At 41.8% G+C, this 16,845-nt stretch overlaps 1 protein-coding gene across 4 annotated transcripts in view; it reads right to left on the bottom strand.

Annotated features, from left to right (window-relative positions):
- The window catches only part of apbb2b (amyloid beta (A4) precursor protein-binding, family B, member 2b), a 57,478-nt gene extending 43,763 nt beyond the window's left edge, over positions 1 to 13,715 (bottom strand). For 3 of the 4 annotated variants that reach the window (XM_082535234.1, XM_082535233.1, XM_082535235.1), the window contains exon 1: positions 13,573 to 13,714. The gene's annotated coding sequence lies outside the window, so the exon portion shown is untranslated. Of the gene's footprint in view, positions 1 to 13,572 lie in introns of all 4 variants that reach the window. The other variant, XM_082535232.1, reaches the window with a different exon arrangement.
- Between the last annotated feature and the right edge of the window lie 3,130 nt (positions 13,716 to 16,845).

The following is a 16,845-nucleotide window of genomic DNA, read 5'->3' as shown; positions in this document are numbered from 1 at the left end:
ACCGGTTTATGCCCGACAATATTTTCACGGACCGGCCTTTAAGGTGTCGCGGATAAATTAGGGAGGGGCTAATAATCGGCTCAGTCATTTTTAATGATCGTTGAAAGCCCAGATCGTAATCGTGATTAAAATTCGATTAATTGAGCAGCCCTACCGTGTCCCATTTAATGTTGCCTACTACATAGCCTACATCTAAACTACAATGATGCACTGTTGAGCTGTTCTACTTTTTCAAGAGGCTGAGGAGAAACAAAATGAGGAAGAAAATGTAATAATAATAACAACAACAACAATATGCAGATGATGACGACTTAGACGAAGAAGAGGAAAAAAAGCAGGTGGAAGAGGAGAAGTAGTAGTCGAAGAAGAAAAAGGAGGAAACTGACAACTGCTAGATGAAGGAGTAAAGGGAGATGAAGTAGAAGAAAAGAGGGAGATCAGAAGAAGAAGATTAAGAAGGAGGGAGAGGAGATGAGGAAACGGGGGGGAAAATGAGAGGAAAACAAGCTGTAGTAGCAGAAGACCTGAAGAGGAGGAGAAAAGAAAGAAGAAGTGGACGAGGATAGGTAGAAGATGAAGGAGGAGAAGGAAGAGTGGAAGTAATGCATGCAGATGAAGATAGAAGGAGAAAGAGAAGAAGCAGTAGATGAAGAAAAGGAAAGACGAGGACGATAACACGAAGAAGAGCTAACTTGGTTAGTTTTTGCTAGATGTATTTTACGCTTCTTCCTTAGAGATCATTATTTATGATTTATTGAAGATGCTCTTTGTAATCTCATTTGGAAAGCATCGTCATGGTGTGTGTGTGTGTGTGTGTGTGTGTGTGTGTGTGTGTGTGTGTGTGTGTGTGTGTGTGTGTGTGTGTGTGTGCGTAAAAACAATAAAGAAAACATTAACCATTTACAAAATCTGGTTCCACAGCTGCAATCGAAGCTAGACGTCACTGTGCGTGTGTGTGTGTGTGTGTGTGTGTGTGTGTGTGTGTATCCTTGAATTGTCAAAGCGGGAAATAACAGAGACAAAGTAACACTTTGAATGGTACTGCAGCCTAAACAAACAACCTTATGTACACACAAACACACACATACACACACAAACAAAGCTTGCAAACAGAGCTCCAAGTTGTGAGCATGCTCACACGGCCGTGCTTCGTCTAAGCAGCAGTGATGTATAGAGAGTGAAGGACGGACACAAATAGCTCGATGTTTAAGGCACAATTAAAGACTTACAGCATCTGTGTGTGTGTGTGTGTGTGTGTGTGTGTGTGTGTGTGTGTGTGTGTGTGTAGCTATATCATTTTCCGTGTGTAGCTATATCATTTTCCGTCCGGTGTGGTTTCCATGGGCGGGACGGTGAGAGGGGGGGAAAAAAAAAAAAAAATTACCACAAAAGAAAGGGAAGGAGGGGGGAATTTTCAGGGTGTGCCAAAGAATCTAAGGCATGTGAGGGTGGGTGGGCCAGGGCCACTGTGAGGTGGGGGGCAAAAAAAAAAAAAAAAAAAAAAGACTAATTAGTCAACAGGAGGAGCAGACAAAACACAAAAGCTACATGCCTCAAGAATGAAGGTAAGTAATGAGCATTTGTGAGCACATGTGTGTACACATCCCCCTCACTGACCCAGAGCAAACTGAGCTCTTCAACACTGCCGGTGACAGTGAATGCCCTCTGTATGTATACTTGAAAGTAAATGGGTCAGCTGTGACAGAAAACACATATAGAGTTACTTATTTAACCATAACTCTCTCAACACGTCAGCCAGTCAAAGGCGCAGGACTCCAGAGACACACACACACACACTGCTCCTGATGAAACGAGCCCAGATAAAGTCAGGAAGCAGCTGGGGGTGACAGGGGGTTAAAGAATTATATAACACACTTAGAAAATGAGCCCAGAAAACATTCTGCAGGGTTTGAAATCTTTTGATGTAGGAGTGAAAAAAACCGTTTCAGAAACAAAGCCAAGAGACCATTTCCTGGATTTGGGAAACTTGGGACCGAGTGTGCACCAACCCCTCCCCCATTACCAGACCCCTCTTTCCTGTGGGTGAGCACGGAGGTCGAGGGAGGGGGAGAAAGGGTGCACCACGAATACAGTGACACTGAGCGAAACGCAGTAACGCAGATGAGCCGGTCCTGCAGCCAGAAAGACTTTGACGTAATGAGACCACAGCTCTTTCCTGGACCCAGCGCTGACGGCAACAAGTAGTGCCAGGAGTGTGACAACAACACGTTTATAGTGCAGCCTGTCATGTGCCTGCAGCTCGGGGTAATCGTTTTCCATTTCATGGTTACAGGATTATATTACAATATCACTTTTTTCCTCATTTTCAAATACCTTTTCTTGTTTTTTTATGTTAAGTACTCTGTATTATTAGTGATCATAACATCTGTTGAATGCCTAAAGTACTATTCACTCAAAGAGTCAGTGTTACGTTACTCAACCAAAGTCTGATATGATGACACCCCACTTTAAAAATGGGTTAAAGAGGAGACACTCTGGTGTGATTCTGAATCCAGCCCTCAAAGTGTTGGTATTGTTGGTTTCCACTGGCCATTGTCATCTCCTTCTCTTCTCAGCAAATTTTACAATCTATATAAGTAAACTTGAATAAGCTTGAATACTTAAATCCTGAAGAGTCGATGTGTGATTTAAACCTCGTTGTGAATTTTTCTGAGCTGTATATTTTAACAACAGAAGATTCTCCTCTGGGTGAAGGCCAAAACGTAACATTTGAGAGCAAGTGCCTACTGCTTTTTTTTTATATGCCTGAAGACCTCAGACAGTGTCCTTGCAATAATAATGTGGTTAGAAAGTTTTTAAAATCCCAGCAGAGCATCCTCTTTGCTGTCCTCCTTGTTTAGGGCTGTTGTTAATAACCAGTATGGAACTGGCACTGGTAGCTAGGTATTGATAAGCAGCTAGATAAGCAACGCTGTTATGAATACAGTGGGGCAAAAAAGTATTTAGTCAGCCACCGATTGTGCAAGTTCCCCCACCTAAAATGATGACAGAGGTCAGTAATTTGCACCAGAGGTACACTTCAACTGTGAGAGACAGAATGTGAAAAAAAAAAAATCAATGAAGTCACATGGTAGGATTTGTAAAGAATTTATTCGTAAATCAGGGTGGAAAATAAGTATTTGGTCAATAACAAAAATACAACTCAATACTTTGTAACATAACCTTTGTTGGCAATAACAGAGGTCAAACGTTTACTATAGGTCTTTACCAGGTTTGCACACACAGTAGCTGGTATTTTGGCCCATTCCTCCATGCAGATCTTCTCGAGAGCAGTGATGTTTTGGGGCTGTCACCGAGCAACACGGACTTTCAACTCCCGCCACAGATTTTCTATGGGGTTGAGGTCTGGAGACTGGCTAGGCCACTCCAGGACTTTCAAATGCTTCTTACGGAGCCACTCCTTTGTTGCCCGGGCGGTGTGTTTTGGATCATTGTCATGTTGGAAGACCCAGCCTCGTTTCATCTTCAAAGTTCTCACTGATGGAAGGAGGTTTTGGCTCAAAATCTCACGATACATGGCCCCATTCATTCTGTCCTTAACACGGATCAGTCGTCCTGTCCCCTTGGCAGAAAAACAACCCCATAGCATGATGTTTCCACCCCCATGCTTCACAGTAGGTATGGTGTTCTTGGGATGCAACTCAGTATTCTTCTTCCTCCAAACACGACGAGTTGAGTTTATACCAAAAAGTTCTACTTTGGCTTCATCTGACCACATGACATTCTCCCAATCCTCTGCTGTATCATCCATGTGCTCTCTGGCAAACTTCAGACGGGCCTGGACATGCACTGGCTTCAGCAGCGGAACACGTCTGGCACTGCGGGATTTGATTCCCTGCCGTTGTAGTGTGTTACTGATGGTGACCTTTGTTACTTTGGTCCCAGCTCTCTGCAGGTCATTCACCAGGTCCCCCCGTGTGGTTCTGGGATCTTTGCTCACCGTTCTCATGATCATTTTGACCCCACGGGATGAGATCTTGCGTGGAGCCCCAGATCGAGGGAGATTATCAGTGGTCTTGTATGTCTTCCATTTTCTGATGATTGCTCCCACAGTTGATTTTTTCACACCAAGCTGCTTGCCTATTGTAGATTCACTCTTCCCAGTCTGGTGCAGGTCTACAATACTTTTCCTGGTGTCCTTCGAAAGCTCTTTGGTCTTGGCCATGGCGGAGTTTGGAGTCTGACTGTTTGAGGCTGTGGACAGGTGTCTTTTATACAGATGATGAGTTCAAACAGGTGCCATTCATACAGGTAACGAGTGGGGGACAGAAAAGCTTCTTACAGAAGACGTTACAGGTCTGTGAGAGCCAGAGATTTTCCTTGTTTGAGGTGACCAAATACTTATTTTCCACCCTGATTTACGAATAAATTCTTTACAAATCCTACCATGTGAATTCATGGATTTTTTTTCACATTCTGTCTCTCACAGTTGAAGTGTACCTCTGGTGCAAATTACTGACCTCTGTCATCATTTTAGGTGGGGGAACTTGCACAATCGGTGGCTGACTAAATACTTTTTTGCCCCACTGTAGTTATGCAAAATGGGCAGTCCTGCACATTCAAGAGTCGTCGCACTTTACTACACTTAATATAACTAGAGAAATGGTCTGCATCACTGAACTTTCTTTCTTTTTTAATGCTCCACTACCACGGTTTGTCAACTACCACTAAACAACAGAAATAGAAGAACATGCTAAGGTCCATCCAGTACTTTCATTACAGTCATTTGAGAGCAGTGTGGGGTGGGGGTCATCTTTGGTCATCAAATAGTTCACAATTAAAACTGAATACTCGTTTGACTCACGTTGCTAGGCACCCAAACCAAAGAGTTCATCACTCAAAGTCACCACGGGAACAGCATCTATAGCTCAAATATCAAGACTGAATCTGAGGCTACAGCAGCAGGAAAAGGTGCTGCGAGTCACTTACTGGCACGATGAGCTGTGTCATGAATCCACAGGAGTTACTGCTCTCAAATTTAACTGGTGGATTAACAGGTGCTGTTTGGTATTCACCAGCTGTCAACCGTATGAGCTCGATCACTAACGAGCCTATGGCCACTCATCTACCTGAACAACATGATGCAGTTCCCAATACCGCAGAGAACATCGCAGATAAACATTAAAAAGACAGAGTTCACCTCCCCATTGTATTAAACAATCACACTCTGTGCCTTTTACCACATTTCTTACACTTTACACATAGTGCAAATTCAACACTGTCTGACACACTCATTGAATTAACATCCGTTAGTTACAGCTGAGTAAATCTGTTGGCGTCATGTGTCAGCAAGCGTCTCAACATCCACCTGGCCAGGACACCCCATCTAATGTTTTGGTTAAGTTTTGTTTCAGCTACATACTTAAAATGAGGGAAAATGTGCAGAAAATAGAGAGGTTCCATTTCAACCAAAGTCTCATACATTAATTTGTTCAAACACTAACATCCACCAGATCATTGGAGACCTGCTTAAGCAGCGATCACACCCTGCTATGGACATAGACAGCTGTAGATATCATGGACCATTAAGTCCACTAGAACAGGAATGACTAAAGTCCACTTTAACTAAAGGGTGCACAGTTGGTGCACTGTATGTCTCCATAGATAAGGCTGTTTTGATCCAAAAAGCTGTCCAGCATGCAGATGTCCTCCCATGTATATAACTATAACATGCCTCTTAGGGGTAGTGTTAGGTTCTACTTTAGCCATGTGCTAAACAAAAGCCTGAAGATTACACCTTTCCAATCAAGTCCTGTTAATCCATTTTGGCTTTACAAGTCATCTGCTATAATATTTCCATTTGGGTGTGCCAAATGGAAGGAAATGCCATTAAAAAGGAGCAGATGCGAAGCCAACTCTAGCCCAAACCAGGTCACTGGTCACCTGGTGGAAACTAACCCAGAGAGGTTAACCCAGTAAAAATCACAGGTTACCAAATATAATATATATATATATATATATATATATATATATATATATAATATAAAAGTTCCAGGTAAAAATGGGACGCTGAACTAAAATTCTGACTCGCTCATTCACTCTTTCATCTCACTAAATACCGAAAATATCTCTTTGCAGACCAAAAGGAGAATAAATAAAGTGTTCTCCATATTTTTATTTCTGACTCAGGTTATATTTATACTATCAAACCTCATGCTCCTGTCATTTCTTTTATCAATATGAGTCAGCAAAAAGCAAGCACTTCGATCATTAGAGCTTCTTACTACTTCTCACTTGACTGCAAACATTACAGCTGCTTCATATTCTTTTGTTTGGTAGAAAGAGAGGATATTGGCTATTGGAAAGCCACACCTTTCCCCTCTGAAGAAACACATAGAGGGGCGGACAGACATGGCTGTGCACAAAAGGCCTGTCAGATCCAAGGCCAGGGCAGAAGCAGTGGAGAGACTGCGTATCCTATATATAGCCGAAATGTGACAGGACATCCGAGAGGACAGGGAAGTCTAGACACAAATGGCACAGCACTTAATCAAACTGTGTGTGTGTGTCTTCAGCACAGTCTTGTTATCTCACCTTTCATTAGACAGCCTGTGTCAAGCTGTTGCATGATAATGCCACAAGATTGTATTAATATCACAGCCTTGTGTGATCAAAATGGCTGGAGGCTCGGCCTTTATTTGCCAAATTAAAGGGGGGGGAAAGGAAGGAAGGGAGACAGAAAGACTCAGAAAATGAGAGAGAAAGCAACGGGGTACTAGCGTCAAAGATGTGAGGAGAGTTGGTGGATCAGAGCGAGTGACTCATCAGAAAAGGAATGTCCCATCACTGCCAACGAAACTACAGACACCGTTGCAATGATTGCTCCATCGCCAATACTTTAAATCACCCCATCTCTGGCTCTTGTCACCTCTTCCTCCTACACAAAGCCTGTCTCTTTCTCCCTCTGTCTCTGTACTGCTTATCGTTGTCGTTTCCCAGCTTAAGCAGGCCATTCTTCTCCTGCTAGATATTGCTTTTGGATGGGGATGACAAAGCTAGCTAAACCACAACTAGTGGACCAGCTCTGCACCACCCCTGTTAGGAGCAAACAGAGGTCGAGGCCGCCAATTCGTTTATTCTAACGAGTGAGTGCAAAGCCAATAAGCAAATTCCAGCACTGTGTGGTTAATCAAAGCGACACTAGTCAATTAATTTAAATTTTAATCCCCAATACAAAGTTGTTTTAAATGCAACTGCGGTTTTATGAATCACAGTAAAGATATGGAGATGAGGCTGGCACCGCATCACATCCTTACCACAGATGTTCGGTTATTTATACTCCCACCACAGGATATGATGTAGGCATAAAAAACAAAAAGAACACCACCACAATGACTGCACACATGATTCAACTTTTAGATCACCTGTCATCCTGTGCATTCACCACACAGGAATTTACAGGCTCTGCCCTTCCACATCAAGATGGAAGAAAGGGTTCGTGGCAGTTTTACCATTTCTTCTGTGGGATTTTAAACCAGCCGAAAAACCCCTACAGATAAAAAATAAACAAAAAACAAAATCAGTGTTGCCTTCTGCTGCTGATCTTGGCACACAGCTGATGTAGAAAAGACCTAATATTTGGCTAAAACTAGTTTTCTCATACACTTTCAGGGATCAAGTGACCTGCATTATCGAGTGGCATCAGAGAAATAGTTTTCAATTAAAGCATCAGTGGGAAGGTGATGAAGCAGGCCTCGACTATGATCTACGATAAGTCAATTTTTTCAAGAGGCATCCTGTGTCTATTTTACATTTACTATTATGTTATACATTCACTGTGCATATCAGTGTCACTACTGAACACTGAAAACAGCAGCGTCAAACATACACTGCCTGGTCCAAAAAAAAAAAAAAAGTCACACTAATATTTTGTTGGACTGTGTTAGCTTTGATGACAGCACACATCCACTGTTCCATTATAAGCTTATGCAATGTTACAACACTTATTTCCATCTAGACTTGCACTTTTTCACCAACATCTTGCACTGATGATGAGAGTTAGACCGATACATTAAGTCTTCTTCAGCAAATCCCGGTTCTTCAATGAGATTAAGGTCTTGACTCATTGGTGGCCAATCCATGTGTGAAAATGCTCTCTGAACCACTCTTTGACAGTTAGAGCCCAACGAATACTGGCGCTGTCAAATATAATTAAAATATCCCTGTGCCACAAATGGATGGAAAAAGCTGGGCTCTCAGTATATTCAGGTAGTCAGCTGACCTTGTTTTCTGAACACAGACCACCTAAAAATTACAATGAAAATTGCAACCACAGGCTTGCATGGTAGGTACTAGGGATGGTCGATGCACCACCACTCTGGAACAGGGCAAATCTGGACTCATAAGACCACGTGATCCTTTTTTCATTCCTCCACAGTCCAATCTTTATGCTCCTTGGCAAACTGAAACCTGTTTTCCCAGTTAGCCTCATTGATAAGTGTTTTCTTCTGGCTACAGAGCTGTTTGTTCTATCGTTAAATTTTTACAATTTGATTTCACCAAACATATAAATGATCTCCAATCATTTTCAAGATTTGTGCCAATTTGCAAGGGAAACAGTAAGGGCTTAACATATTTTTGCACAAATGTTGTTCTTTATATGTGAATGTTTGGTTCTTTATCGTATCTCCTGGCTAAATGCTTAAAGCACTAATTTCAGCTCTGCTTGCTATTATTAGTGCACTGCAAATATTTTGCTTGGCAAGCCCTTCAGGTTTTTCCCCCCACTCCTAAAAATTCTTTATGAAATCCAATTACCTGCTAACAGAGGAACACCTGTCCATTTACCCAAGTGGTCCTTGAGACATGGAGTCCAGACTCTCACTTCTATCACTTCTTAATCCTTGTTTAGAGACAGCCCAAATCCTTGAACTTTTTTTAAGTAGGCCAATTTACAGTAGCACCTGGGGCTCTGGCCTTTATAGCCACTTTCATATCATATGACTGTGTGTGTGCACGTGTGTTTGTTTAAAAGCCAAAAGGAGGCGAGAGGAGGGAGAAGGGAACGCCAGACCAAAAGCCAGAAGAAGAAAAAACCCTTATGCAGCTGAACTGAAACTGATGGGTGTATACAGGGGAAAGTGCAGCCATGTGGAAAAGACAACATCAGAAACAGAAACATATAAACAGGAGAGTCGCAGAAAAAGCCCCCCCCCCCTTTCAAAAGTAGAAATCCTGTCCATCCTCGCCTCATCCTCAGGTAATTTGGAGGCAGAATAACGTGCATACTGATGACCCGATCCCAGAGCGCTCTGACAGCAAGGAGACAGTCCATCGGCGAGGCTGCCAGGAGCCGACACGCTACACAAACAGAAAAACACACAAAAAAAAAAGAAAAGAAAACAAAGCGGAAAAAAGTGGAGGGGGGAAAAGGCGGCGATGAGGAGCAAGCATGCGGGCGAAAAGCTGTCAAAAAACAGGCGAGACAGACGGACAGATGGAAAGATGAGAAAAAAAAGGGGCCCTATCATCTGGCTTCACACCCCGCAGGATGAACAGGGCCTCTGTGCTCCTTCCCTGTTCAAACACACCTCACGGCTGTCTGCTCCCTGCAACAACAATGCGCGCACACACACGCATGCACGCACACACACACTGCAGCCTGCCTAACAGTGGGCACAATAACCCTATTGAGAGGCATCGATAGGGGGCTGAAAGTGAAGAGAATGAGATGCTGAAAAAAGATTGACAACTCACACATACAGTCTCCCGGACCCAGCAGCACACATAAATCCACACAAACAAATCGTAGCGTGGTTATCCTGCCAGCATGACAGCCTGGGATGAATCTACTCTCTGCTGTCCTTAATTCATCATTCATCTGTCCAATCTGGTCACACACACCACACACACACACGACTAAAAATCACACACACAAACAGTTGTTTGGTCAGGGGCGGACCAGAAGTATTGTTACACAAGGGAAGAAGGGTGGTGGTAGCGGATCTCCGAACTCTTTATCTGATTGCTCACACACACCCACGCAGAAACGCTCAGTCACACAAGCATGTACACACACGCACACTTTCACCACGCTTTCTCGTCAGCTGCTGTGCATGACCCCGACCACACACAGACTAACGAGTTGGTGCTGCAAGGCAAGAAAGTCCCGGGATCGTTCACATGCAGGTTTATCGTCTTTCCAACAACTGCACCCATTCTGCTGAGGACTGTGGCTAGCGCGGCTATTGAAACATATTTTAGGCTGTGCTCAAAGCTTTGCAAGGTGACAGCCTGGATTAGGGTCAATCAACCAAATGTGACAAAAATGCCCACCTGAGCCCCTCCATCACACGATTCAAGTATTTTTAATGAAGGCATGCAAAACTTTATCTACATACTAGGTCCTCAAATTTTGCTCTTTTTAAAAATCTTTTTTTTGTTGTTGCATTTTTAGCCCTTATAATCCCAAAAGTACAACAACTAGCCACATAAAGGGCTAAAAACAAACAGACCGTCTCTGATGTCCATGCATGTTCACTTTATGACGATTCTGAAAAGCTTCTTCAGCACCTAAAGCCATTTGATCAGCTATTATATGGAATATCTGAACACTCTTTCACAGATACCAGTCATTAACAAAAAAAAATGACTATCTCAGAAATCATTTTCACACAGCTTAAGGATGAGCCTGGTATTAAAATACAGGTTAAAATCGAGACCTTTGGGAGGTGGTTTAGCTCCCTGGGTTGAGTGGGATACCAATATGCCGCAAGGCCACCACAGATCATTTCCTGCATGCTTTTCACCTTACTCCATCTTCCCGTCCTTTCCTATCTGCCTCACAGAAAAGCAGAACTTCCACAGGCTAAAGCTTAATTTGACCCAAGTGCAACTTTGCCAGTGCAACAATGATATATGCTGCAGAACTGATGCTCGAATCAAAAAATACAAAATAAAAATAAATTTGCCTTCAGAATATAACGCTAAGATTTTACCTCACCCTTACACTGCAGTAAAACTGATTTGAAACCAACATTTCATGAAATTATTAAGGGTCAGAAATGCTGAAAAGGTTTTGACATTCATCTCATGTTCTTTGACTGTAAAACTGCTAAACTTCTAAAATCCTGATTCTTCAGGGGTCAGGTGCCATGTGTTGATTCATTTCATATAAAAACGAGACATTACCGACTTGCGCTTGCATTCTGTGCATGTGTCCAAATCGTGCAGCAGCACGCCTTCCTTTGAGGATGAGTTGGCATCTTGAAAGCGAGGAGCTCATACCAAATATTACCAGAGCTAAAACAAAGACGCACTCAGGAACAGTCTGCAGTGCTTGGCCCAAAACTCGACCCATAAATGTCCGAGTCACTTTTTCCACACTCAGCAACTCCTGATTGCTGTATAGAAATGCTACAAGAGGGAGGGAGGGAGGGCAAAGGAGCGAGAGAGAGAAAATGACGAGGGAAAAGAAGGATGAAGCGACGACAGAGGCTGGCAACACAGAGAGGAGCAGAATATAAACCAACTTAACCCAAACCCAAAAGCCCTGAGCAATTAGCAATGACATCATGTACACGCATGCACGCACGCACGCACGCACGCACACACACTGCAGAGAAGGGCTAGGTTTGAATGAAAAGCAAGACAGCAGGGTATAGAGGCTGCAAGGATAGCGAGGGAGGCGAGGCAGAGGATGACAGTGCACCATTTCTACTATGGTGGTACAGCCAGTGACACATTCAGTTTTGCAATTGCACAAATGAACTCACCAAACCGACACCGCCACAACCACAGCTTAAAATAGAGAGCACAAGCTGTTTACCAACAAAGTGCTTATAAAAAATAAAAAAAGGAAGCAAAGGCAGGAAAAGGGAGAACTGGGAAGATATTTAGATCAGACTCAAAGCATGCTTTACTCATGAGGCTTTTTAACATGACTGCACCTTTGAAACAGATACACCAGTAAGTAAGTACCAGTGCAAATGTGATGCAAAACAAATACAGCAGAGCCAGGAGAGAAAGGCTGGCAGTGAAACCTCAGTGGTGCACTCTAAAAGAAGAAATCGGGTCCTCTGACAATTGGTGTTATTGTCAACAACTTCAGCACTCCTTCTCCTCATAGGCTGCAATATATTACATGAACTGTGTCCCGAGCGTTTACAGTCTTACCACAAGAGTCAACAGTGACGCTCCCTCTAGGTGTTTATGCACAATCATTACATATCCCAAACTCTCACTCTCTCCCCTCTCTCTTTCTCCTCCCTACCTCTAAGAAAATTAAAACAGGAAAGCTATTCACGTCCTCCTCTAGATTCTTTATATCGCAAAAACATAAACATGCAATTAAGTGGCTCCATGTTTGCATAAAACAAACAGCCGTATCTTCTCAGGGAGCTCTGGCAGAAACAACCAGAGGAAGGCTGGAAATGATTAGCTAGCCACAACCAACCAGGACCAAGCACCACTGCAAGTCCCTGACTGGGCTCCCAGGGGTTTCTGATGGCCTACAGCCCCACACACTATTCAATGTAATATGCCTAAGTGAAGAGAATACCCCCTTTATGCCTGTTTGTTTCACAATGAGCCTTTTTATTACTTAAATTGTTGCTGTAAACAGAGCACGACATGGGAATGTTTCCAACCTCTGGATGGAAACCACAGGACAGAAAACTGGCACAGGCTGAATTAATCTGTCAGCTAATTAGTTCCAAACAGAAAATTAATAATTGATTAAAGGTTTAAGCCACTGTTGGAGTGACAGACTGATACTTGTTGGATCAATCATCTTAAATTTAAATGATTTACTATACAACTGAAGATGTGAGGAAGGTCACATTGTTGCCTGATCCACGAATAACTGATAAAAACACCAATCTAGGCTTTACTCAAAATTTTCTGATTTTTTTTTTTTTATTTTGGTCACTTGCCGAAATGAATATTATATCTTACTGACTTAGCTTAATGCACCAAACTGGCTAGTTGCCTCATATGAAGGTATTTAGGGGTGTGAAGCATAAAAAAAGCCTTGTTTTTGTCTTGAGGTTGGCCAAGTTTGGATGATTGGACAGTTTCCCCCGTCTCTTACCTGAGCCTAGGCCCTCTGCATGAAGACGACACACGTTTAAGAGCCGTTAGGTGCCACAAAGGTTATTTTACACGTATGTTGTGTCCACCGTCGGACGGTTCTCCTGTTTTTCGGTCCCCTCGACACAGCGGCTGAGTTAAAAAGTCAAGCTGGAGTCAGCGGCAGCTGCCTTGCCCGCGACCGTGCTCCGTTTACGGCTGCGCATTGAACGTGTGACTCCCTGAACGCTGTGAGAGCTCGTCCACGGACACCGGGAAAATACGTGACAATAAAGTGAAAGAAGCATACCCTGGGTCCCGTAAATGCCCCCTCCCCTCATCTGCCGCCCCAGCCTATCCTCCTATACCACCACCACCTTCGCCAACCGTGTGTAACACAGCGGGCCCCTCAGATGCCAATCACTGCGTCGCCCGGGGAAGATTACGGGAAAAGTTAACTCCCGTTTTTCATTTGAACGAGACGTAAAACGACCGCAAGTCCCTGCGTTGAAGCGAAATTTATCGGCATACCACATCACTCACCTCTTCTCCTGCGGGTTCACGTACTCCTCGCAGAGCTCCTGTCTTTTTTCTCTCTCTCCACCCCTCCGTTCTCGGATTGTTTCCCTTTTCTCCTCCCTCCCAGATGCCGCTGGTCTCCGGCAGGGGGAACCGGGGGACGCTGCTCCGGAAGCAAACGCTCCTCTGTTTTTACTGCCTACGCAGAGAGCGGCTCAATATTAGCGCTTTAATCTGTGATGCCTGCTGGCAGCTTTAAATCAAGAGGTTTCAGTAGCAAAGATGAACTGTTGGTTAGGAAAGCATTGTCCAAAAAAAAAGTGACAATGAAAATGTCGACAGAAAGCATGATTATTCCTAACACACGAGATGGGAAGGAATAACTGCAGAGAATAGGTTAAAATGTATAATATAATAATAAGCAAGCATAATGTGGAAATTACTGTATAAGCAGTACTGTGCAAAAGTCTCGAGACATCTTAATTTCTTTCTGAAGATCTTCCAGAGTTTTCCTTTGGACATAGGTTGCTTTTTCACTATTTTTTCAGTTCAGATCTTGCACCTCAAATTTTTCAGAGTTTGTTTGTTTGTTTGTTTGTTTGTTAAGACACTTAACACATCTTTAGGTACACACAATTTGTTCTCATATCTTTAGTTGAAGTCATATAAAATGCCAATTGGGGCTTTATATAGCTTTATTTTTCAGCACGAGAAGCATCCCAAATACACCGCGAATGCAATAAAAGCACACTCGGATAGAAAAACACATCCAATGAAACTATCAGTCAAGGTTTGGCCTCCCCAGAGCAAAGACCTAAACACTATTAAAGTGTTGTGGGATCATGTTGACAGAGAACAGAACAAAAGGCAGACAACATCCAAAGACAAGCTTTGAATGTCCTTCAAGAAGCCTGGAGAACTAAGACTACCTAAAGAAATGACAAGAAAGCTGCCTGAAAGAGTTGAGGCTGTGCTGAAGAATAAAGGTGTCATACCAATTATTGACTATTGACAAGCTTATTTAAATTGTTCAAACTCTGTTTTTGCCATATATACTGAATTTTTATGTACGTTTGCACATGTTGGCATCAGAAGCTGGTTTTCCTTACATGCACAAACAACCAGCACTTCAACGGCATCTAAGTCTGGACCTTTGCTTTCGACTATACCATTTTATAACATCAGTTTCTTCTATGTGGAAATGATAATTGTTTGAATGAAGCTATCAGCAATTTCCCTTAGACATCTGCAAGCACTGTTAGATATGATCCGCGCTTAATAGTAGGTATTAGAGTCTTCTCTTTATAAAGCTCAAAAATGTCTACTGCTGCTGTGGCCTCCCTCTTTGATTTGTCTGTCTGTTTTCACTAGCAAACTACAGATTTGCTCTAATGCTCTGTGAACAGTGAAGACTTTCTCCTTGCAGGTCAAATTAGTGGCAAATCCATGTTATTGTAGATTCTTTTCATTTTTACTAGATACAAACACTTTTAAGCCTCAAGCAGTCTGCTCTTGGGCTGAATTTTATAGGTGTTTGAAATCCTCAGCTCTTGGAAATTTTTGTTTGTTTATATTTTAAATCCTTTCCCAGATTCACACACTAGCTTTATGGTTTTAAGGTATGATAAAGTTAGGGGTGTACTTACCTTTTCTATGTGACTAAACTGTTATTTCATTCTTTTCAACTGTGAAAATAGTACAAAATGTCTATGTGTCTTTGATCCCCTTATCCAAGCACTGGTGCAGAAAAAAAATCTAATATTTGCTTGTTCAAGTATGTTCAAAAGGTTAACTATTACTGCAAGTACAGTGTAAATAAACCTGTTTTTGTAGCCGTTTGTACTGATAATAAGCAAAACTGTGCAACAGTTGAGCCACAAACAAAAACTGACTGTGTGAAATGAACATACTTATACGTAGGCTATACCATTTTGGTTTTGGCAAATTTTAAGATACATTTCATAATATACACAAATGAATGCCATATAAGATCTGGCAACAGTGCATATTTAGTTAAGGCTGAAAAATATAATACATAAGCACATACACAAATTTAAAAAGAAAAATCAGTTCAATTCAATAAAAGTTAAGTGGGCATAATCCAGTTTAGGCTGGAGCCACGCTGGGTCTATTAAATGTGGAGTTTAATGTATGCTGGAGTTTATCTTTGAGTCAACACGTGTAGTGAAACATTTCTGTATTTAGAGGATTTAACAGGTTGCTTTTGACTTTTCCTCTGCTGCTATCCATTGGTCATGATAACATTTACAAATTAAACATTTCTATGAGTTGTAGTTTGCAGTGAGCGCTTTATGTTGCCCCCTTAATATGAATAATACAAATAAAGACAAAACTTTATTTTATTTATTTAATCATAAAATTAATATGGTGTCATTCAGCATAGACCAAATTTGGGGAATATTCTTTTAAAATTATGACACCTGGTGGTGAAATCTACTTACTACACTGTGTGACGTGGTACTTAGGCATTTTGAATTAGTCCAAACTAAATCACATAAATGGGTCTTTATTCTAAAGTTATTTTGTGACACACTGTGTCAAGTATTTATAACTGATCATTTGATTTCACAAAGAAAGTAACGCTTACATGGTTAACAATAAAATAAAGTAATGTTGGCGATTTTACTAAAAAAAAAATCTAAACAAACAAACAAACATCAAAGTGGAAAAACGGAAATATTATTTATTTACTTTAGCAAATATTTATGCTAAAAAAATCTACTGTCAGCTTTGAGGATTAATAAACAGAGGCAATACGTTTTCCAACTACCTGTTGTTGGAGCAGTAACTAACTAACTACCCAACAGCAACATTTAACTATTTGGGTGCAAATGATGATATATATATATTTTTTTCTTTAATTAAAAACCCCAGTTGGAACTGCTGGCATGGGCTCCAAATCTCCAGTAGCCTCCATTACATGAAATGTAGTAAGTGTATTTAAGTAATGTAAATCTAACTAATCTAAGGAAAATGTTTACTTTCAAGATGAAACACGGGTGAATCTGTGAATCATATCTTACACATATCTCTCATGAGTGATATCACATCATTCCTGTCACAAGATAGAAGCTACATTCAGTTTTTGCAAAGTTTTTTTATATATACTATATTTATATATTTAAGTTTCACTGAAATTAAAATGTTTTTTTCCACCGGAAACCTGGCCAAGAGGACAGCAAAAAGGAAAAATTGCAACTAATATAAACGCCTGCTGCTATTACTCCAATCCTCCAGGGGGCGCTGTGATAAAGCCACCGAACAGTTGCAGACCAA

The sequence above is a fragment of the Aulonocara stuartgranti genome, assembly GCF_965226115.1.
Source record: "Aulonocara stuartgranti genome assembly, chromosome: 6".
Lineage (NCBI taxonomy): Eukaryota > Metazoa > Chordata > Actinopteri > Cichliformes > Cichlidae > Aulonocara > Aulonocara stuartgranti.
This window is presented reverse-complemented; position numbering and strand designations above follow the sequence as displayed.